The 22,788-nt window shown below is 49.6% G+C and overlaps 1 pseudogene; it reads left to right on the top strand.

Annotated features, from left to right (window-relative positions):
* LOC132334705 (zinc finger protein 850-like) overlaps window positions 1-22,788 on the top strand; it is a 1,130,993-nt pseudogene that overhangs the window by 906,592 nt on the left and 201,613 nt on the right.

The following is a 22,788-nucleotide window of genomic DNA, read 5'->3' on the forward strand; positions in this document are numbered from 1 at the left end:
CATTGCTAAGTTATTGTTTTCACAGGTGTCTTTTCTGCATGCTATACTGAGCCCAATGAGAAGGGGGCACTGTGCCCTTTTTTTGCAACAATAGCCTCGGAAGCTGTCCCACGTCTTGGCCTGTCTGGACTTCTCCTGAGTTTTGGCTGGTCCCCCACAGAAGACCCCTCTTGCTTGGTGGCAACCACCGTGACAGACAAACTGAGATGACAGAAGCCTCTCCACCTGAGAAAAAACCTGAGACATGAAATCCCCATGTGAAAAGGCCTCCCTGGCACTCCCCAAAGACTGAGACTGAAGACCCCAGCCCGGGGGAGGTGCATGGGGGTAGGCAAGCTGACCAAAGCAAGATGGATGCTGCAGGTGCGGGCATTGGACCACGAAAACAATGGCCCTTGCCCACTGAGATATGGACTGTGTGTACCCTTTTCCAAATACCATTCTTTTTACAATAGATTCAGTTTCTAAATAATCCCCCTTCCCCCCATTGACAAGTGAATAATTGGAGCCAAGATGGACTGCATCTCTGAGATCTCCCCAGTGTAACAGGCAGATCCTCGACTGGACTGGACCCAACGACTTCGTCTCTACGTTTGGTAGCTATATTCTCCTCTTTCTCTCTCTCTCTCTTTCTCTATCTTTTTCTCTCTCTTAATCCCTCTAGCGCATTTTGCTGTGGTCATTCAATAAAGGTGCATTTGTTTTGATCATAATTGCAAACCCCCTTGTACCGTGTTGGTTTTTGCACCCTGAGATCCCTTACGAACCATCACGAAACCCATCTGTAGGGGCGGATCGTGACACCCCTTTCTACTTGGTCCCTGCCCTCCCCAGGCTACTGCATGTCCCAAGAATCGAAAAGTTCCCCCTTTTCCATTTCCCCATTAAGGGATGCTGGGGGGGTTTTGGGATCCTAGGGTACCTTCTCTCCTTATTATCTGCTTTGGGGTGCAGGGGATCCAAGGAGTCCCCCCTGCCCCTCTCCAGGCTCTTGCCCCCTCTCTGAGTCCCCACTTTGGGCTCCTGGGAACACAGAGCTCTGCTCCTCCAGGCTGCCTCTGCTGGCAGCCACCACCTGGATCCCCCAGTGTTTTCCACTCAGCTTTGGAGTTCTATATTTTCCAAACATCCCCCCCAAAGCAATCCAACCCAGGCACCCCCCAGGATACCTGGGCCAAGCTCCCCCTACCCGGTCACCTGCAGGATGGGGGCTTGATGATCCCATGGGTGGGGGCTGCAAATTCAGGAAGTGCTTGACCTTGTGGTTCTTTCTGCTTTCTCTGATCCTTGTTGGTCTCTCTTCTTCCTCTTCGGCCCGCTCCTCCTCCTCCATCCCTTCTCCACATCCTCCCTAAGCCCACCTCCTTCTCCTATTTTCATCCCTTCTGGCTTTCCTTCTTCTTTCCTCCTCCTCCTCCCCCAGGAGCAGTGACACCCTCCGTGCCCTGTTCCAAAGCCCTCGCAGCCCGCGGGAGGACTGGGGATGGAGCTGGGACAGGTTGGAGCAGGGCTCTCGTCTGTTCCCACCCGCTGGGGGCAGGGGGAACCCGACCTGGGGAAAAGGAGAGGCAAACTGGGGAAACTGGGGGCTGCACATCCAAACTGGGGCTTGCTGGGGACCCTGGCTGGGGACTTCCAGCCCTTGGGGCTCTATTCAGGACATCCAGGAGGGGCAAATTCCGGGAGGGCTGGGTGATCCCAGGAGTGGCATCACCGGGAGGGATTGGGCTGTACTGGGATCCTACTGGGATCATATGGGCAGTGACTGGGATTGTACTGACATCATACTGGAATCATCCTGGGAGCAGCTGGACCCAGGCCAGGGGAGACTGTGATCACAATGAGGTTAATCAGATCATACTGGGATCATACCGAGATCAGAATGGGATCATCCTGGGACTGAGTAGGAGCCTGTGGAGTGCAATTGAGACCTTGTTGGAGGCAAATGGGATATACTGGATGCAAGTGGGATCATGCTCCGTGTGACCAGGAGTAGCTGTGAGCAACTGGGATCATGCCAGGAGCAAGTGGGAGAAACTGGGAGTGACTGGGTACACGCTGGGGGTCATTGGAAGCAACTGGGCTTCTACTGGGATGAAATGGAATCATGCTGGAAGTGACTGGGAATATGCTGGAAGGAACTGGGATACACTGGGAAAGACTGGGAGAGACTGGAACAAAAGTCAGGGTGAAAGGGAGCGAGTGGAACCATGTGGGGCACAACTGGTTCATACTGGCAGCAACTGGGACCACACTAGTATAGCATATGGTAGAGATAATTCATGCTATATATGTGTATAAAATACTGTAAAATCCAAGTTATGGCTTTGACCACCCTGGCGGGAGCAGAGTCTTATTTCTATTCAATTAGTTCCTGGACAACGTTAAGATAATATCAAGTCTATTAACGTATGAATGAAACCTTCCCGGGCCATGATTGCTGACTTCCCTGAAATGTCTAAGGCACTCACGAGGACCTGCACCTGGGAAGATTGGTCGGCGCCACTCTGCTACATGTGAATGCAGGCTCTTCCAAAGAATTCAGACAACCATCCAGACATCTGGACTGACTTTTGTATATTTCTGCACATGTATAGCCCCAGCTCTAGATGTGAAGGGACACAAAGGAACATTCGGTCATTTCTGCCTCAGGCAGAATAAACTGTATATAAGCTAGCTGCATGAAGCAGTCGGGGTGAACCACTGGGGAGACGCTGACACTTTGTCGGTTGGATCTCAGTTCACCCAGCGACGACACCTGGGGTTGACACTGCCTTAGATGTGGTGGTTTTTCAAAATTCTATTTTTGTTAACAATCTAATAAATCCTTGTTAAAATTTATTATAAATTTGGCTGCCGATTTGATCATTTACAACACTAGGATCATCTCTGGATCATACTGGGAGTGACTGGATTAACACTGGCAGTGTCTGAGAGTGACTGGGAACACACCATGCACATCATCCCGAGACTGAGGGTGACTGGGAGCAACTGGGCCCACTCTGGGAGCACGCCGGGAGCAAACGGCATCATAGTGGCACTGACTGGCTTGATGTAGCTGAAGGCAACTGGGACCATACGGGGAGTAATTGAAAGTAACTGGGATTATGCTGGGACCATACTGGGAGTGCAGGCATGTGACAAGGATCATACTGATACATAAAATTTCAGTAGTCAATGCAAATTTTATTTCTATACCTTTTATTTGAAGAAGGCGAACAAGCAGTGCTGGATGGCCTGGGAGTCACTGCTCACTCACAGCACACACCACTTACAAATTCAGTAAAGTATATAGACTGTTTTTAAGCCTACAAAGCATTTTCCAATGTGCTTGGTTAGTACAAATTAGTAAATATCAATTAGCTGGAATCAGCAATTTCATAATCTTTCCAGGTGGTTGTTGCTTTCCTGTCCTTCTTGTGCTCGTCTGGAGGGAGGCCCCTTTACTGGCATCTGCTACATGATTTTGTTAAGCTTTATATTATACAGAAGCATTTAGTCGCATTGCAGTCCCCATAGCTTTACCACAACTTCCTCTATTTTATTCTAAGCATCAGTCATCTTGCTACCTCATCTCTTTGCTTTACCATCCTTCCCCTATTTCCAAGCTTTATTTGGCTATAGAAAGTTTCAAAACCCTTCTTTGTGTCTATCCCAAGGAATGCATCCATTTTCGACTCAGCAGATACAAGCATTTGCTGATTCCATTGCTGATTGACACAAATCACAAAAACATTTTTCACAATATTGTGCACCAAATTGCTGATGTGGGAATCTACTTCCCTTTCCTGTAGGGCATGTAGAATGTGCTGCTGGCTTACAGTGGCAAAAGCCTTGGCGATGTACACAAATACAACACCCAGGTGTTTCTGTTCTCCTTTTGCTGACCGAATTATGGTTTACAGGAGTTTCAGGTTTTCAGAGCATCCCATCGCTCTTATGCTCTTGCCCCTCAACCCTCTTTGCCTTGGGTTGAGGGGCAAGCCTTGGTCAGTTTGGCTGTTAAAATCCTGGAGAACAGTCTTAGCAAGATGGAACTGATCGGGATGGTTCTCCAGTTGTTAATGTCTTTTAGGTGCTCTGGTTTGGTCGACTAAGGAATCAAAACAGTCCTGCAATCCCTCAGCATGTCCGGGATTTTTCCTGATGGGAACCATAAGCTGAAGATCTCCCTGCTCCGGGAGTACTCTGGATCCATCTTCTTAATGTCTCTTAAAGTTATCCCGGACTGGGAGCTGAGTTTTTGCTCATCTCCTGCATATTTTTCTCCATTCCTTTTGCTGTAATTAAGTCTCTGAAAACACTATGGTCGACTTTCTCATTAATTTGGAAGTTCCCAAGGTTATCAGATATTCCAGGTGTTTCCCATCTGGCTTTAAAAACTGAATAAAGTTCACTGAGAGGGATTTCACAGGACAAATACTCTATGTCATTCAGGATAATTTTAGCAAGCTTTCCCCTATCTAGATGAAACAGGTCCTGGAAGTGAAAATAATGACTTTTCTTCTTAACTGCTCTTCTTTTCCTCCACTTTTTAAAAGGTCTTGTTGATCCTTTTTCCTAGGTCCCCATTTTTCTTTTATCTCTCCTTGCTGTTCTTACCTGGCTGATTGATTCAAGGCATCAGAAGCATTCATGTGCTGATTGATTGTTGATTGCATCTCCTGGCCATCTAGGAAGTGCTTGAATGCCCAAGGGAAGGTGTTGATTGTCCCAGCTGATAGCCATGCCCTGAGGGTTCTGAGATAATGGGCCTGCAGCTGCCCCTCCCTCTGGCAGTTGCTGTTTCCCAGCTGTTTGTTATCCTTATCAGGGTGGTGACTCATCTTGGCATCTGTTTTCCTTCCAGAAGCTGGTCCCCCAGGCATCTGACTCCTCCCAAGATCTTTGTCCAAGTCCGTTCTCAGGCCCACAGCTGCTCTCCTGGTTTCATGACTCATCCCAGGTTCCTCATCTGCATCCTCAGCTGGTTTCTTGGGCAGCAATCTCCTTTTGTCCCTGATTTGTTTATCTGTCTTGCTTCTGATCTGTGTCCTGCAATGAGTTGATTGATGCTTTTGTTCCACTCAAACTGAGCCTCCAATCTTATCAGTAGTTCTTCCTCCTTTTTAGTCCAGCATCTTTTGTGGGGTCATCAGTTGGAAGTCTCTTTTGGGTGGGAAAAAGCAACCCTTTCCTGATTTCTAACTAATGCATGTGCCAGTCTTTTGTGTTGTTCCAAACCAATTTTCATCTTGAAGTCCCTGCTGCATTCCTCATATATCCATTCCCTGCCTGGAGCCATTTCTCTCTTTCCCTGCATTTAGGAAAGTGACAAACAATATCATGATCATTACACTTTTTTTTTCCACATTAAGCACACTGAAAACAAGCCTTCCTTTACCCCTGGGCTACCCTCAGATATTCAATCAAGCCCAACACACAGTTCACCTAGGTACCACAGCAATTCCAACGTTCTCCACTCTGTGACTCCACAGATGCGGCCGCCCCAGTGTCCCCCTCTCTATGACACAATGGCAATGGCATCCCCAGGGTTCTCCTCTCTGTGACATGACATCGGTGACAATCCTGATCTTCCACTCTTTGTGAGATCACAGTTGTGGCAGCCCTAAATCCCTTCTCTGTGACACCACAATAGTGGAAGCCACAACGTTCTCCTCTCTATGACACCAAAGCAGTTACAGCCCCAGTGTTCCTGTCTCTGTGAGAACACAGCTGTGACACCCCTATTCCCCCTCTCTGTGACGCCACAGAGGTGGCACCCCAAACATTCCCCTCTGTGTGACACCAACACACTGGCAGACAAGAGAATCCCCTCTTTATGAGAAAACAGTGGTGGCTGCCCAATGTTCAAATCTCTCTGAAACCACATTGGTGGCACAGCCAACATTCCCCTGTCTATGAAGACACAGTAGTAGCAGCCCCAACATTCCCCTCTCTGTGACACTGCAGCTGTGGCAACCCCAACATTCCCCTGTCTGTGACACCACAGTAGTGGCAGCCCCAGTGTTCCCCTCTCTGTGACACCAAAGCTGTGGCAACGCCAATGTTGTAAATGATCAGATCGGTAGCCAAATGGATAAAAAAAATTCATAAAAATTTATTAGATCGACAACAAAAATAGAATTGTGAAAAAAAAAAACCCCACAGCTAAGACAGCGTCAACCCCGGGTCTCGGCGCTGGGTGAACCCTGGAATCGTCTGACAGAGTGTCAGCATCTCCGTGGTGGTTCACCCCGATTGCTTCCCGCAGCTGGCATATATACCATTTATTCTGCCTGAGGCAGAAATGACAACAGACTACTGTATGTCCCTTCATATGTATAACTGGGACTATACAGATTCAAACATATACAAAAGTCCAGAAATCCAAATGGCTCATCTAAGCTTTCCGGGGTAACTTTCTTCAACATGTAACAGGGATGTCACCGATTTCGATGCAATCTGTCCAGGTGCAGTCTCTGGTGAGTGCCTGGCATTCCTGGGAAATTGGTGCTGATTGCCCAGGAAGGTCGCATTCACAAGTTAACAGACTCGATGCTATCTGAACGATGTCCGGGAAATATTTGCATAGACTTGGCTCCTGGCCAGAGCAGCGGGCAACCTGATTTTATCTGGATGATGTCCGGGCAACCTGATTTTATCTGGATGATGTCCGAGAATGTTTTGAATAAAAAAATACTCTGCCTTTGGCTTATGATGGTCAGAAGCAGATGTCGGATCTTTATAATATTTTATGCTCCTATATAGCATGAATTATCTATATTATATACTACACCCTTCCATGGTGCCCCGGCTGGGGGAGCTGTTCTTTAATCCCTTCAGGGCCAAGCAGCTGCAGGGCAGAGCTGGCCCAGGGGTTGGGCTGGGCTCTGGCAGCTCTGGCAGGGAAGGAGCCTGGGGCCACAGGAGCAGCTTGGGCTGGCACAGCTCCAGCAGCAGAGCGGTGGGCAGGGAGGGAGGGAGGCAGTGCTGAGGGAAGCCCTGCTGCAGGGCAGATGGAATAGACAGAGCAGGAGATCTTTCTCCTTTTTAATGCCTTTATTAAGCGATCAGCTCAGGATGGGGGGAGGGTTTGACAGGTCCACAGTTCCCTGCCACTGCTCCCAGCAGTGACTCGGAAAAGGCGGAATGTGCAGCTCTGTCCCCTAGGGGGTACAGCCAGGAGTCCTGTCCTCACGAGGGCAATGGGGGTATTACCCGGGTTTGGTTTAGTTTGCCGGTTCAGGAGTCGTGGACCTGACTGACTTTTCTTTTAACCGGGGCGAGGGGCGACCGAGGTTTTCAGCGTCTCTGCCGGCTTCAGACCTCGCCTCTGCTGTCCAAACACCACCTTGACCTCTCAATTCTGCTTTGGCTCGTCTCTTTTGGGGTATTTTCCGGGATTTGGTGGGGGTCCCGTCCCATTGCAGTCTGGGTTTTGAGATAAATGTGCATGTCTCCTGAGATTCCCCCTCCCTTCCCACCATCCTGGGGGGTTGTTATCCTCTTGGCAGCAGGCAAGGGTGGTACTGAAAAAAAGAATTCTCCACAATAGAGGGTTAATGACAATACTCAACAGGTGATTACAACATTTAACCAACAAAAGAACTCTTGGCCAGCGATCAGTTCCCAGCTTAACTTTAAACTCTGCAACCCTTTTCTTAAAAAAACGGGCAACTCTTTTTTTACTCATAACAGCAGATGTGGCACCTGCCGGGCCTGCCCTGCAGGGCAGACACTGCCCTCAGCAGCACAGCTCTTGTGTCCCCTCCAAGCCAGCACAGCCCTCAGCCCGGGGGCTTGGGGCCCCGAGTCCCTCCTTGGCCAGCAGAACAGCTCCAGAGATGAAGAGCATCTCTCCGGCCATGTGCCCATTCCCTGCTGACCAGAGCCTGAGGGCCACTGTCCTGCCCTGCTGCTGCCTGGCAGGGGCTGGGCAGGGCTGGGCAGGGAAAGGCTTTTCCTCAGGCCTGGCTGTCTCTCCTTGCCTTGCCCAGGTGCTCCTTGCATTGCTGAGGGTCTCTGGAATGGCAGTTCCAGCAGCAGGGTCAGGCCCAGCCCTTGGGCTCCTCCTGTGCAGGCTGAGCACAGCAATGGGGTGTCCCAGCTCCCTGCGCTCAGGGAGCTCTGGGCAGGGCAGGCTGGGAGGCTGGCAATGAGCCAACTCTCCTCAAGCAGTGCCATGGACAGGACCCTTGGTGTGTCCTCAGGATGCCATCCAAGCTGTGAGCTGCCTCCAGGTGACACTGGGGGACAGGAGTGTCCTTGGCCAATGTGCAGCTGAGACTCTGAGAAAAGCTGAGCCAGTTTGCTCTGCTCTCAGCTGTGTTGTTAGCGTTCAGGAACACATAATCACGGAAAATGATTATATGCAGGTGCTTTTATTGAAGAGCTCTGGGTGTCAGGAGTACAAACCCAAATCTGACTCCGACATGGGTTCGGGATGAACATGTTTTTATATTCTACCATTATATAACTTTCATGTTAATTATTAAACTTATATTGCTCTATTGTATACATAGATTTCAGCCAAGCATAGCCTCCTTAGATTAGGAACATACAGTTTCTCATGGTTCTTCTTATGATTATACAATAATTAATTTTAATTACTAAACAATCATCACATCTAACAATTATATAATTTATCATACTACTTACGCAGGTGAAATGCAAAGCTTACCATTTCAGAGTTTTATCTTAACATTTTTCCAGGACCCCACTATCAGTGTCAGGCTGATTTTCAGGGGAACAAAGGGATTGCCCTCGATCTCAGAAAGGGCAGCTGGGGACAGATGGAGTGAGACAGATGGGACAGAGCACCTCCCCTCACCCTCCCCTGAGTTACAGCCAATGCTCTTGCTTTGCACAGATCTCTCTGATCTCCTTGGGCACAGCAGTGTAGTATATGATGTAGATAATTCATGCTTTGGAAATTGTATGAAAATTATAAAGATCCAACCATGCATCAGACCCCCATGGCCAGAAGCAGGGCTTTTCATTTCCAAAAGATTTCCCGGACTCGCCCAGATAAAATCATGACCATTAACGAGTGAATGAGTCTTTCCTGGGTGATCAGCGACCATTTCCCAAGAATGTCCAGAGCATTCACCGAACAACACCTGGGAGAGATTACATCGAAAAGCGGCTACGTCCTGGCTACAGCTGAAAGGAAGACAATTCCGAGGAGCCCAGACAGCCATCCAAGCCTATGGACTGACTTTTGTACGGGACTGCATCTGTACAGTTCCCGTTATACATATGTAGGAACTTACAGAAATCTTAGGTCATTTCTGCTCCAGGCAGAATAAACTGTGTATGAGCTGGCTACCTAGAGCAGTTGGTGTGACACTCTGGGGAGATGCTGACACTACATCGGCTCGACCTAAGTTCACCCACCGTCAAAGTTCGGGGTTGACGCTGTCTTGGCTGTGGCCGTTTTATAATATTCTATTTTTTTTGGTTGTCGATCTAATAAATTTATAAAATTCTTTTTTATAAATTTGGCTGCCGATTTGATCATTTATAACAAATTTGTGATGGCCCAACGTGATCTGATATTGGGGTCCGGGAACCCCTTTTCCTGCCCGGGGGGTGCCCCGCTGGTTTTAGTGGCCTGGACGGGAATTGGATTTTGGAACCAACCAGATCCAAAAAAAAAAAAAAAAAAAAAGCCACAGACCAGAGCCGCAGGCAATGATTGGAGCCGCGTGCTAACAGAGCCACAGCCAAGGGAGATAAGGGCCCATTCTCGACTCAGAAAGATCTAGAGAGATCTCTGAGATCCGAGGTTTTTTTCATCCGTAAAAATCAACGTGCACGAAGAATTCCACGCAGGAAAAAGACTGTAAGTATTGCGTGGTTGGGTGGAGCGTGATCGGACTCGTGTGTGAGACGTGACATTGTCACGGAGTGAGTGCGGCCCCATGATTGAGGTTCCGCTATCCCGCGAGGGAAGAAGCCAGTCAAGGGGGAAGCAAGAGGTTCTGGTTCGAAACACATGACACCTGGGGCTTGGGAAGACTCAGGGGGAAACCGGTCATGTTTGGGATCGGAAGGGGATAAGCGAGCCTGGAAAGGTCCAGAAACTTACATGGCTTCTGAAACCGGAGAAACAGGTGAGAAAGTCTACCTACAAGTCGACAGGGTGGTCAACTGTCCGACTTGGTCAGGCTGGAGACTTTTTGCGAGCCGGTAAACCCGACATTGGAGAAAGGATTGGGACTCAAGACAAAAGTCCCAGGAAGACAACAGAAGGTAAGGAAATTCGTAACCTTCTTTGAGAAAATGGGGTTGGGAAAAAGCAAGGGACAAAAGAAAACTCAGGAGAAAATCCCTCAAGTCCCCGGGAGAGTGTTACCAGAAATACCCCGAGACAGCCCTCTGGGGTGGATGCTGGAACACTGGGATGAGAATCCACAAAGGTGAAGAAAATCCAAGGAAAAGATGATTCATTTTAGTATGGAGAAATGGGGAGGGAGGGAAATCGGACAGTACGTGGTTTGGCCAATATTCGGCACGTTTGAAAGTTGGACCTGTGAGTCTTTGTTTGACCATGTGAACGGTCGCAGTCCGCAGGACCCGGAGGAAATCGAGTATGCAGACATGTGGAAGCATGTTCGCCCGAGTCTGTACCCAGTGAGAGCCTCCTGGCGTGCGGCGAAAGCAGGGAGGAAGTGAGAACCATTGGAAAATATTCCACCACCTTACCTTGTGGCTCCACAGCAGCCAGGTCCCGTGCTGGCACAAGTGGCGCCAGGAATGCCTCCCGAAGTGGAGGTGCCGCAAGTCCAGGCGATTGCATCACCACCACCAGCAGAACAAGTGGCAGCATCTGCTCCCCCACATGGCCACGCAGCTGCAGAGCAGCCGCAGCCACAAGTATCCCCGAAGGTCGAGGAGAAGGGGGCGGGTGTCCCCAGAGACGACTCTCCCCCAGCACGCCGAACTAGGAGGAGAACGAGGAGGTCGACCGCGGGGGAAAGTGGGGATGAGGAGGAAAAACTTGGTATCTCTATCCCTTACGGGAGGTACCGACGGCCCCAGGGGTGATTGGATATGTCCACACCCCGACTGACACCAGTGATGTAAGGGCGTTCAAAAAGGAGATGGGAAAGCTGATAGATGACCCATTCAGAGTAGCAGAGAGGTTGGATGAATTTTTGGGAACAAGCATTTACACTTACGAGCATCTCCAAGCGATCCTCAGGTCGTTATTTATTAACGAGGAGAGAGACATGATCCGGTCAGCTGCGATCAGGGATTGGGAAAAGCGGAACCCAAACGAGGGGTCCAGGGAGGAGCAGTGGCCGAACCAAAAGCCGTCTTGGGAAGCCCAGACAGAAGAGGGGTGAGATAAATCTGAGAAATATGGTGATTCAAGGGATCAGGAAGGCGGTACCGAAGGGGCAGAACATGAGCAAAGTGCTCAGGGAATGCCAAGGGAAGGATGAAACAATCACGGAGTGGTTGGAGAGACTCCGGAAGGGTTTGAGGATGTATTCAGGGGAGGACCCTGATTCCCTGGTGGGGATGGTGTTGTTGAAAACTCAATTTGTGGCAAAATCTTGGGAAGATATTTGGAAGAAGTTAGAGAAAATAGATGGTTGGCAGGAACAAGAGTTGCAGGAATTGTTGCGTGAAGCTCAGAAAGTTTCCATGCGCCGGGATGAGGAAAGGCAGAAAATACAGGCTAAAGTCCTGGTGGCAGCGGTGAGAGAGGCTCAGAAACAGGAACGGGGAAAAGATGCGGTGAAAAAGGCATCGACAAAGAAGACAGGTCCATCTCAGGCTCAGGACAAAGATTCCGGGGAGCAAAAGCATGAGTTTGAATGTTACTACTGCAAACAAAAGGAGCATATTGAATGAAATTGCCCCAAGAGAGCCAAGGATCAGGCAATGTTCCAGGAAGATTAGAGGTGTCAGGGGCTTTTCAGTTTGGGTCCCAGAACATCTAGGGAGCCCTTGATAAAATTAAAAGTGGGACCCTACAAAGAAGAATTACAATTTATGGTGGATTCAGGAGCAGAGTGGACGACGGTGTTGGGGAAGATGAAACAGGAAAGCCTTACAAATATGATTGCCTGGCAAAAGATTTTGAGAATATAGAAACTATAAGCGAGATTGAAATGAAAGCAAGCTTTGACATCCCTTAGTTACTGCACAACAGGAAAACAATGGTGTGGCCGGCTGAAGGTAATCCCCTTTTGATGAAACAATACCCTCTGCAAGCAGGCAGGTCCAAGGGTCAGAGCAGACCCTGCCAGCTTGGCAGAAGGGGTCTGAAGAGTAGTTTTTAGGGTTTAAAATGTAGCACAATATGGTAATGTAGTGATTCTTATAGGCTGTATGTAAATGCTATAGGATTTGTATGTTGTACTAGATTGGTTAGTGAGAATCAGAATATTCAACACAGAAGATGATATATTGTATTGTAATGGGAACTTCGCTGTCTTATGCTCTTGCTTTTGCTCTTGTTCTCTTGCTCTTGCTTTTACTCTTGCGCCCTTGCTCTTACTCTTGCTCTCACTTTTCTGTGCTCTTAGCTCTTGCCTTTTACGTTATTACCCTCTCACTTTCTGTCTTCTCTCAGGCCTGCTCCGAGCTGCAGCTGGCAGCTCCCAGCAGGGCCCTGTACCCACGCCCTTCGCAATAAACTGCAAGTTCCACGACTTGGCTTCAGAGATCTCTCATCTCTGTCTGTCCCCATCGTGCTAACCCCCAGTCCGCCTACACAACGGTGTTAAAAATACTGAAGGGATGCTCTTTAAGCGATGATTCCACGGTGGTGACAGCAGCAAAAGGGGACCCTTTTGAGGTCCCAATCATAAAAAACATTGAAATAAGCTCGGGAAACAGAAGACACATTGGTAACATTTTAGTAGCTAAAGGTGCAGATTTTAACTTGTTGGGGCGGGACATGATGGTTGCTTTGGGGGTTGGGCTAGCGGTGGAGAAAACTCAGCTCAAAGTGAGACTTTACAGCCTCACTGCCCCTGAAGAGGAGAAAATAGACCCGAGGGTGTGGTAAGTCCTGGGAGAAGCTGGGAGGTTGGACATAGAACCGATTTGGGTGGAAATTGAAAGACCCGAAGACCCTGTGAGGGTCAAAAAATACCCCCTCTCCATGGAAGGGAGGAGAGGTTTGAAACCAGTGATTGATGAATTAATAAAGAAAGGAACATTAGAACCTTGCATGTCAAGACACAATACCCCAATGTTGGCAGTGAGAAAACCGGACGGCAGCTTTAGGCTTGTGCAAGATTTACGGGCTCTGAATCAGAGAACTAAGACTTTTTCCCACTGTCGAATCCTTACACTTTGTTAAACAATCTCTCCCCTGAAGATACGTGGTACAGTGTGATTGATTTAAAGGATGCTTTCTGGACGTGTCCTCTGGATGAGGGCAGTCACAATTATTTCACATTCCAATGGGAAGATCCGGAGACGAATAGGAAGCAGCAGCTCAGGTGGACTTTGTTGCCTCAGGGCTTCGTGGATTCTCCAAATTTATTTGGACAGGCACTTGAGCAGGTTTTGAGTGAGTTTGTACCCATGGAAGGAACAAAGCTTCTACAATACGTAGATGACTTGCTGGTTGTAGGGAAAGGGGAGGAGGAGGTAAGGACAAACACAATTGGGCTTTTGAATTTTTGGGGGGGAAAAGGGATTGAAAGTTTCAAAATCGAAATTGCAGTTCACGGAACCGGAGGTCAGATATCTGGGACATTGGTTAACAAAGGGAAAAAAGAAATTGGATCCAGAGAGGGTGTCAGGAATTATTGCCTCACCACCCCCTCAAACAAAAAAGGGAGGTCCGGCAGCTTTTGGGATTGTTGAGGTATTGTTGGCAGTGGATTGAAAGTTATAGTGACAAGGAGAAGTTTCTCTATGAGAAGCTCACCACAGACAGGATCAAATGGACACAAAAGGATGAAGAAGAGTTTAAGGGGATCAAGGAGGCACACATGGCAGCACCAGCGTTGAGCCTCCCTGATGTCAGGAAACCTTTTCAGTTGTTTGTGTGCGCTAGCAACCTCACAGCACATGGGGTGCTGACGCAAGACTGGGCGGGGATCAGGAAGCCTGTAGGGTACTTGTCCCGGCTTTTGGACCCGGTCAGCAGGGGCTGGCCTATGTGTTTGCAGGCTATTGTAGCTGAGGCTTTGCTAGTGGAGGAAGTGAAAAAGGTGACTTTTGGAGCACCCCTGGTGGTATTTGCGCTGCGCAATGCGCGGGGCATACTACAACAGAAAGCGGACAAGTGGCTCACAGATGCAAGGTTGCTGAAGTATGAGGCCACTTTGATTCATTCACAGGATTTGGAATTGAGAACAACGACTGCGCAGAACCCTGCACAGTTTCTGTTTGGGGAAGCGGCGGAGACACTAGTTCGTGACTGCGTGGAAACAGTCGAGCTGCAAACCAAGATCAGGGAGGATTTAGAAGAAGAAGAACTAGATGAAGGGGAAAAATGCTTTGTGGACGGGTCAAGCAGAGTGGTTGAAGGGAAAAGAAAATCAGGATACGCGGTTGTGGATGGGTTGACAGGGAAAGTGATAGAGGCAGGTCCCCTGAATGCAAGCTGGTGGGCACAAGCCTGCGAATTGTATGCAGTTTTGAGGGCATTGAAAAGACTGAAAGGGAAAAAGGGAACAATTTTCACTGATTCGAGGTATGCCTTCGGGGTGGTTCATACATTTGGAAAGATTTGGGAAGAGAGAGGGCTGATCAATACAAGGGGAAATGAACTAATGCATGGGGAATTGATCCGACAAATCCTGGAAGCACTGAGAGGGCCAGAAGAAATTGCGGTGGTCCATGTGAAAGGGCATCAGACAGGAATTCAGTTTCGAACCAGAGGGAACAATCTGGCGGATCAGGAGGCCAAAACTGCGGCACTTAGGGTGGTAAGAACCCCAGAGATTGAAAGAGAAGAAAACCCTGAGGATTCCCCTCAGCCCTCCCCAAAGGAAATTGAATCCTATGAAAAGATTGGAGGTGAATTGAAAGAAGGTAAGTGGAGGCTACCTGATGGGAGGGAATTAGTTTCCAGAGGATTTACTTGGAGGATTGTGCAAAGGTTGTACCAGAAAACATACACTGGGGGGCAAAAGCCCTGGCAGAGCAATTTCCAAAACTTTTCGTGTGCAAGGGAATTTATGAATTGGCGAGACAGGAGGTACAAGGGTGTTTGATTTGTCAAAAGATAAACAAATCAAGAGCCAGGAAGGCTACCCTGGGGAGTCGCCCCATTGCGTACCAACCATTTGAAAGAATTCAAGTTGATTTTACTGAATTGCCAAAAGTGAGAAAGTTCAAATTTGTATTGGTGATTGTAGATAAATTGACTCATTGGGTAGAAGCCTTCCCCAGCTCTCGAGCAACTGCGCAGACGGTGGCCAGAAAATTGTTAGAGGAAATTGTAGCCCAATATGGGGTAGTGAATTACATTGATTCAGATTAGGGGACACATTTTACATCAAAAGTTATAAATCAAATGGCTGATGCTTTGGGCATTCAGTGGGAGTACCACACTCTGTGGCACCCCCAGAATTCAGGACAAGTGGAAAGGATGAATCAGACTTTGAAGGCACAGTTATCAAAATTGATTTTGGAGACAAAGATGTCCTGGTTGAAGTGTCTGCCCTTGGCTTTGCTTAATATCAGAACCATGCCTCATTCAGAGACGGGGCTCTCACCGCTCGAAATGCTGTATAGGATGCCATACAAGCATGGAATGCCGGTGGGACACCACAGATTTGAGAATGGTCAGATCCAACCATACCTGGTTGCGATCAACAGAAACTTAGAGGAATTTCGAAAACAGGGAATAGTGACACAGAGTGCTCTTCTGGGGTTCACTATTCACAAATTTCAGCCTGGGGACAAGGTGTTTGTAAAAGTGTGGAAAGACGCACCGCTCTCTCTTCACTGGGAAGGTCCTTATCTTGTGCTCCTGACAACAGACACGGCCATTCGGACAGAGGAAAAAGGCTGGACACATGCGTCTAGGGTGAAGAAAGCCAAGCAGCAGGAGGAAGCACCTGACTGGAGGGTCACTTCTTCCCCCGGTGACTTGAAGATCCAACTCCAACGTCCTCGTAAATAACCAACAGCGAGCGGATAAGTTGTATACTGTCAGATTGTGTATGCTATCCGTCTGTGCACCTTAAGCGTGAATATTGTCAGGGGGCTTTTGTTGTTCATTGCAGAAGGGGACAGAGGCCAAAGGGACGGTGTACCCAGTGTTTAGAGGAGGAGCTTGAATTGACTGACTGTATCCTGACCTTAGCCACCAATTTGAGTATCATTGAATTAGATTCTCAGGAGTGGTTTCGTATTTTTCAAAATGGGGTGCATGGGAAGCTTAGATCTCAAGCAGAAATCTTAGATGTGGAGCGCTGGAAATCCATCAGGGACCTGTGCAGTTCTGATGCAATCAGGGTGTCACGGTGGGGCGCCTTTAAGAGGAGGTACGCGGCTAAGTCCGAGGGCATCTTCCCTGAAGAGTACTCCTGCTGCCGCAAAGATGGTCTTCCTCGCCTCTGGTGGCACCCCAGGGGGCGGAGGCAAAGGCAGAGGAGTACGCCTCGTGGGAATCCTGATAGGCCTGAGCCTAGTCATGGGCGGGACGCAGAGTCTGCGCACTGAGGTCCCCAAGAAAGGCGGAAGCGAGAGCTCCACAGATGAGTGCGAAAAGTGCACTCAGGTGGTCCCAGTCGCAGGGGACTGGGGACACTCGGCATACCAAGCCCCCGAGGAATGTCTCGGAGGAACTGGCAGGTACTGTTGGAGAAATGGCACTCGGGTGAAATTATGTGAATTGGAAATCAGGACTTGGTGTATCAATCCCGAGGCTGGGTTAAGGAACGGACAGTCAAATGATCACAAGCACCAAATGAGGAAACGAAGCATGGAACTGATGTCAATCCCCATTTGTAACCAGTGTAACCGAACCATGTGGGTCGGGGGGAAGACAGAATCTATTTTCATTGCATATCACCAGGTGAACCCACTGTGTTATGATAACGTAAGGCTGGAAATATGCATGATGAATGAGAAAATGTACTGGATGGCGAAGAATATGAAATTTGACAGTAAGATTGCCCTGAACAAGGACCTGCTCATATTGGACCTGGCACCGGCAAGCGATGACAGGTTGTGCCTACAATATGATAGGGTGGTTTGTTTTGCAAAAAATAAAAATAATGAGGATCCTGAGGGAAGGATGAGAGAGATAACTCAGGAGCTGAAACGAAGGGAGTCAGAATCGAGAAGACAGAGAGTTGAACATGAACGATTGAAAACATTGGGCAAACAGTATAAAATACTGGAAAGACAATATGTTGATGGGGAATTACCTTCCCCAGACAAAAACCTGTTCATTGATTTGATGCAAGAAATCGCAACAGAATTGAGTTTGTCAAATTGTTGAATTTGTGGGAGGCTGAAATCTGCAGAAAAATGGCCTTGGAAAGGGGAAGGTTAGGCTCCAGAACAGCTCTTGAAATGGGACAATCCAAGGGTCTCAAAACTGGCGCAGAGACCCGAGTGGTGGATTTTAGATCAAAGAGTGATTAGCACAATCTGTGTCAGTCAGGAGGGAAGAGAGTACACCGAAATGGTGGGATACACTCTGCGTGCATCTACCCTGACGGTGAACTCAGACACGAAAAGCAGAGCCTGGCACCCAGCCCCTCCTTTGAGGTATTGGAGCCAAAAAAAACAATACAAATTGTGAATAGAACAAAAGAATAGGATTGTGCTGGGTCAAAAATCCAGGAGCCAATCCTTTCCAATCCTTGGAGAGTATAAGGGAATACTGGGGAGACCCAGGGAAAATAAATCTTAAGTGGAAAGCCCCTGATGGAATTTACTGAATATATGAGAAAAAGGCATACAGTGAGTTACCCTCAAGGTGGAAGGGGTCATGCTCTTTAGGCATGATCCCACCAGTTTTCTTTACTGTCCTGAGGACAAAAAGTAATCTGTTAGGGGCTCCGTTTTATGAGACCCTGAGAAGGGAGAAGAGGAGTCTGAAAAAGATAATACTGGTGATAAGTGGTAAACAAGCTTGGGGGGAGGAAGAGTGGCCAGCGGAACGAATAATTGATTATTATGGGCCGGCCACGTGGGCTCAGGATGGAAGTCACGGGTATAGGACTCTGATTTATCTACTGAACCGACTGATTAGGCTGCAAGCAGTTATGGAAATTGTTTCAAATCACACCTCCGAAGCCCTGGATTTACTAAGTTGGCAGCACACCCAGGTATGGGCTTTTGTGTACCAGAATCGAATAGCTCTAGACTATTTGCTGGTTGAGGAAGGGGGAGTGTGTGGAAAATTCATTGAGTCAGAATGTTGTATCGAGATCAATGATTATGGAGAGACCATAAGAGGTTTGGTGGCCGAAATCAAAAAGGTGGCCCGTGACCCGGTCCAAAAGTGGAATTCCATTTTACAGTCTTCATGGTGGGACAAACTATTTGATGGGGCATGGTGGAACAAGTGATGTTTCTTGTGCTCTGTTCAGTAGCCGGAATCCTATTCCTCCCTTGTCTGATTCCATGCTTTATCAGACTGATCCACTCTGTGGTCCAGGGGATGCAGATTGCAATAATTCCCGTAGATTCTGAGGGAGCTTCCGGAGACAACGCATCCAAGATCATGCGGTTGGGAGAAGGAAAGTAGGCTGGCAATGCTGCAGAGGCATTGGCAAAATTCGAGAAACAGACAACTGTAGAAATGAATAATGTGATATATCGGGGCATCCCACAAGGTGAGTACGGAGTAGTGTAAAGGAGTACTCCATTTGTGAGGAACCCTTAATGGTGATGGGTAGAGGTAGGAAATTAAAAATTTAACAATTTGTGAGCATGAATTAAATTGGTGAAAAAAATGGGGAGGGATTGTAGTATATAGTAGAGATAATTCATGCTATATATGTGTATAAAATTTTGTAAAATCCAAGTTATGTCTTTGACCACCCCGGCTGGGAGCAGAGTCTTATTTCTATTCAATTAGTTCCCGGACAATGTTAAGGTAATATCAAGTCTGTTAACGTATGAATGAAACCTTCCCGGGCCATGATTGCTGACTTCCCTGGAATGTCTAAGCCACTCATGAGGACTTGCACCTGGGAAGATTGCATCTACCAAACTCAAGCACCGGCGCCGCTCTGCTACATGTGAATGCAGGCTCTTGAAGTGTTCAGACAACCATCCAGACATCTGGACTGGCTTTTGTATCTGTATGGTCCCAGTTCTACATGTGAAGGGACACAAAGGAACATTTGGTCATTTTTGCCTTGAGGCAGAATAAACTGTATATAAGCTAGCTGCATGAAGCAGTCAGGGTGAACCACTGGGGAGACGCTGACACTTTGTCGGTCGGATCTCAGTTCATCCAGCGCCAACACCCGGGGTTGACACTGCCTTGGCTGTGGTGGTTTTTCAAAATTCTATTTTGGTTAACGATCTAATAAATCCTTGTTAAATTTTATTATAAATTTGGCTGTCGATTTGATCATTTATAACACATTGCACTACTTCTCCATGCCATGAATTCCAAATGCATCTCACCTCTCAGATGAATGACTTAGTGAGTTTTAGCCACTCTAAAATACCATGAGCTACACACAGTTTGCCTTGCCTTGGTTTTGTTGGAAAGCAATGCTGGAGCCCTAAGTGCAGTGCTTATGCCCGTGCAGGTCAGGCCTCAGCAGGGACATTGCACAACGGCAAGGGAGGAGATTTCCACAGGCACGGGGGCGAGCATGGAATGGACACACAGAGAAACGGGAGAGTTCCCAGCTCAGAGAGACCCTGCAGAGAAGGGCATCTTGTCCCTCCTCAGGGCCTGAAAGACACAGGGCAGGAGATCTTTCTCCTTTAAATGCCTTTATTAAAAGTGATCAGCACAAGGTTGGGAGGCCCTTCAGGTCCTTTAGCAGTCGTCACTCCCCAGAGTGACTCAGAGTAGGAGGAAAGGGTAGCTTTGTTCGCTCGGGGGCAGACCTGGGGATCCTCGCCTCAGGAAAGCACATGCGGGTAGATACTCCTGGATCCCACTTTCCCACTTTCCCATCTAGAGTCCTGGCTCTAACCAACATCTGGTGAGGGGCCATTAAGGTTTTCAGCATCTCTGCTGGCTCCAGACATCACCCAGGATGTCTAGACACTATTTTGATTTCTTAATTTTGGGTTGGCTCGTTGTTTTTGGGGGTTTATTGGCTGAGTTTGGTGGTGGGCTTGCCCAAGTGCATCTTGGCTCCAAGGTTATTTGCATGTCAATTCCAAGGTCCCCTCCTTTCACTGTCGGAGAAAAGCCATCTACCTGGCTCAGGCGGGGTGGTACTGATACAATAGAGAATTAACGACTGACAGTCGCACGTCAATCTCGTCTTTTCACCGTCGGGGTGCCATCTCCCAGGAAACAGCAGGGCTACGACTCGGGACGGTCCCCGCCCCTAGGACCAACCCGTGCGACCCCCGCGGGCCCCCACCCCGGCTCAGCCGGGACCCACGCCGCGGTGGGGGGGGCCGCCGTTCCCGGGGCGGGCCGGTCCTCGCTGGCACCACCCGTGGGGCTCCCCCGGCCCCGCCGGGACCCGTGCCTGAAGGGGGGGCACCCCACCGCTCCCGGGTCACCAGGCAGCGGCGGGATGGCTCAGGGCACTATCAAGAACAGGTAATTAAAAGGAAACTGTTAACAGGAGATGACAACACGAAATTATCAACAAGAAATAGTTAGAACTCCAACCTGGCAGCTATTGGTTTAAGTTGTGAACTCTGCAACCTTTTAAAAAAAATGGGTAACCTTTTGTTGTTCATAACAAGGCCCTTTAAGGGTCTTCAGGCCTCTTTGAAGAGGAGTTTTTCTCTCTTTAGGGGTTTGGGGGGGGGATCCCACTACTTCAAGGGTGTTTTTTCCTCCCCTTTTTAGGGTGTTTTTGGGGCCGCAGTCACACAAGCGCCTTTCAAGGGGGGATTGTGATGGCTTTAAGTGACATTTTTATGGGGCCCCCACTCCAAGCCCCTGATGGGGTGTTTTGCCTCGCAGGGTGGATTTTTGGGGTTCTCTCTACCATCGGCACTTTAAGGGCCCCCACTTTGGTCGGGTCCCACTATAAGTCCCCTTAAAAGGGCAACAGCACTGCCGTTGATTCCGACAGCGGAGCCTGGAGAGGGGTTGGAGATCCTGGTAAGGTTGGGGGTCCCAGGGGGCTTTGGGGGTCCCGGGAGGGTTTGGGGCTTCCTGGGTGATGGCAATGGGGACTCTGTGCTGGGTATAAACTGTTGTGAGGGTTCCTGGTGGGGGGTTGTGTATACCGTGGGTTTTGGGGGTCATGGTGGATTTTTGGGGGTTCCCAGGGGGGGTTTCAGGGGTCTCAAAGGGGGGATTTGGAGATGTCAGGGGTAACCCAAGGCTGTTTTGGGGTACCTGTCGGTGACAGAGATGGAGATCCCGTGCCAGGTATGAACCTTCTCAGAGGGGTCTGGAGGGGTATTGGAACGTCATGTGGGAATTTTGATGTCCTGGGAGGGTTTGGGGGGTTCTGTATGGGGTTTTGCGGTCTTGAGATGTTTTTGGAGGGTCTAGGGATGGTTTTCGGGTCCTGGGAAGGTTGGGTTGTTCCAGGGGGTTTGGGGTTCCTGGGAGGTTTTGGGGGTATCTTGGCGATGCTGGTGACAGAGCTGGGACCCCGTGCCCGGTATGAGCCCCCTCACTGAGCACAGGCAGCATCAGCGTGTTCAGGGGAATCCTGGGGGGCCCAGGGGGTCACCCCAACCCCCAGGGGACCCCAAATGCTAAGGGACCCCCAAACTCCCCTTAACGCTGGATCTGCTGCAGGCAGGGGGGCACCAGCACACAGCCCCCACCCCCCCACCATCACAGGGGGGTTCTGGAAGAAATCTGAGGGGTCACGGACAGGTCAGGAGGACTCCCAAAGTCCTGGGAATGGAGGAACACAGGGGAACTCCCAGGAATCCCCATATGCGGTTTATGGGTGATCCAGGAGGAGTTTGGGGGGGTGGCTGGGTGGGTCATGAGGGACCCCCAGGAGTCTTGGGAGGGGGGAAGAACACGGTGACCCCCAGGATGGGTTTGGGGGTAACCGGATTGGAGCTTCCAGACGCCGAATCCGATGAGGAGAACAAGGCCGATGGCAGCGCTGACAGACACAGGGAGCACCAGGGTGAGATTCCCGCTGGATTCTGGCTCTGGGAAGCACGGCATGGTCACGAGGGGAGGGGAACCCCCATCCCGCTGCTCCACATTCTCGAGGGGAGGAACAGGGGTCCAGGGGGTCTCTGGGACAAGGAAAAGGGGGCTCTGGGGCTGGGAGAGACGGGATGGCCGAGAAGGGGGTGCGGGGGTTGTTGGTGCCGGATAAAGGGGTGCAGGGTGGAACCCATGCCCGGGGAATGGGGGTGCGGGGGGATGGCGGCGCCAAGGAATGGGGGTTCAGGGGCCCCTCGGTGCTGCGGAACGGGCGATCAGAGAGTCCCGGTGCCGGGGGGCCCCCTCAGCTCTCGCCGCCCCCCGGGGCCTCAGGAGCGCCCCCAGCCCCAGCGCTGGAGCCATCGCTGCGCTCTGCTGCGGCCCCGCCCCCTGAGCCGCCTCCGACCCCGCCATTGGCGGCGCTCCTTGCTGCTCGCCAATGGCGACCGGCTTCTCCGGTGACGTCACTGGTCGCCGGGCAAAGGAAGGCCTTGGGGTGAGACGCCCCGGGCTGGCCGGAAATGGAGTCCGGGGGTCCTCGGGCTCGTGGAAACGGTGGATCCAGAGGCTGAGACAGGAGG

This window comes from Haemorhous mexicanus, chromosome 16 (assembly GCF_027477595.1).
Source record: "Haemorhous mexicanus isolate bHaeMex1 chromosome 16, bHaeMex1.pri, whole genome shotgun sequence".
Classification (NCBI taxonomy): Eukaryota; Metazoa; Chordata; class Aves; order Passeriformes; family Fringillidae; genus Haemorhous; species Haemorhous mexicanus.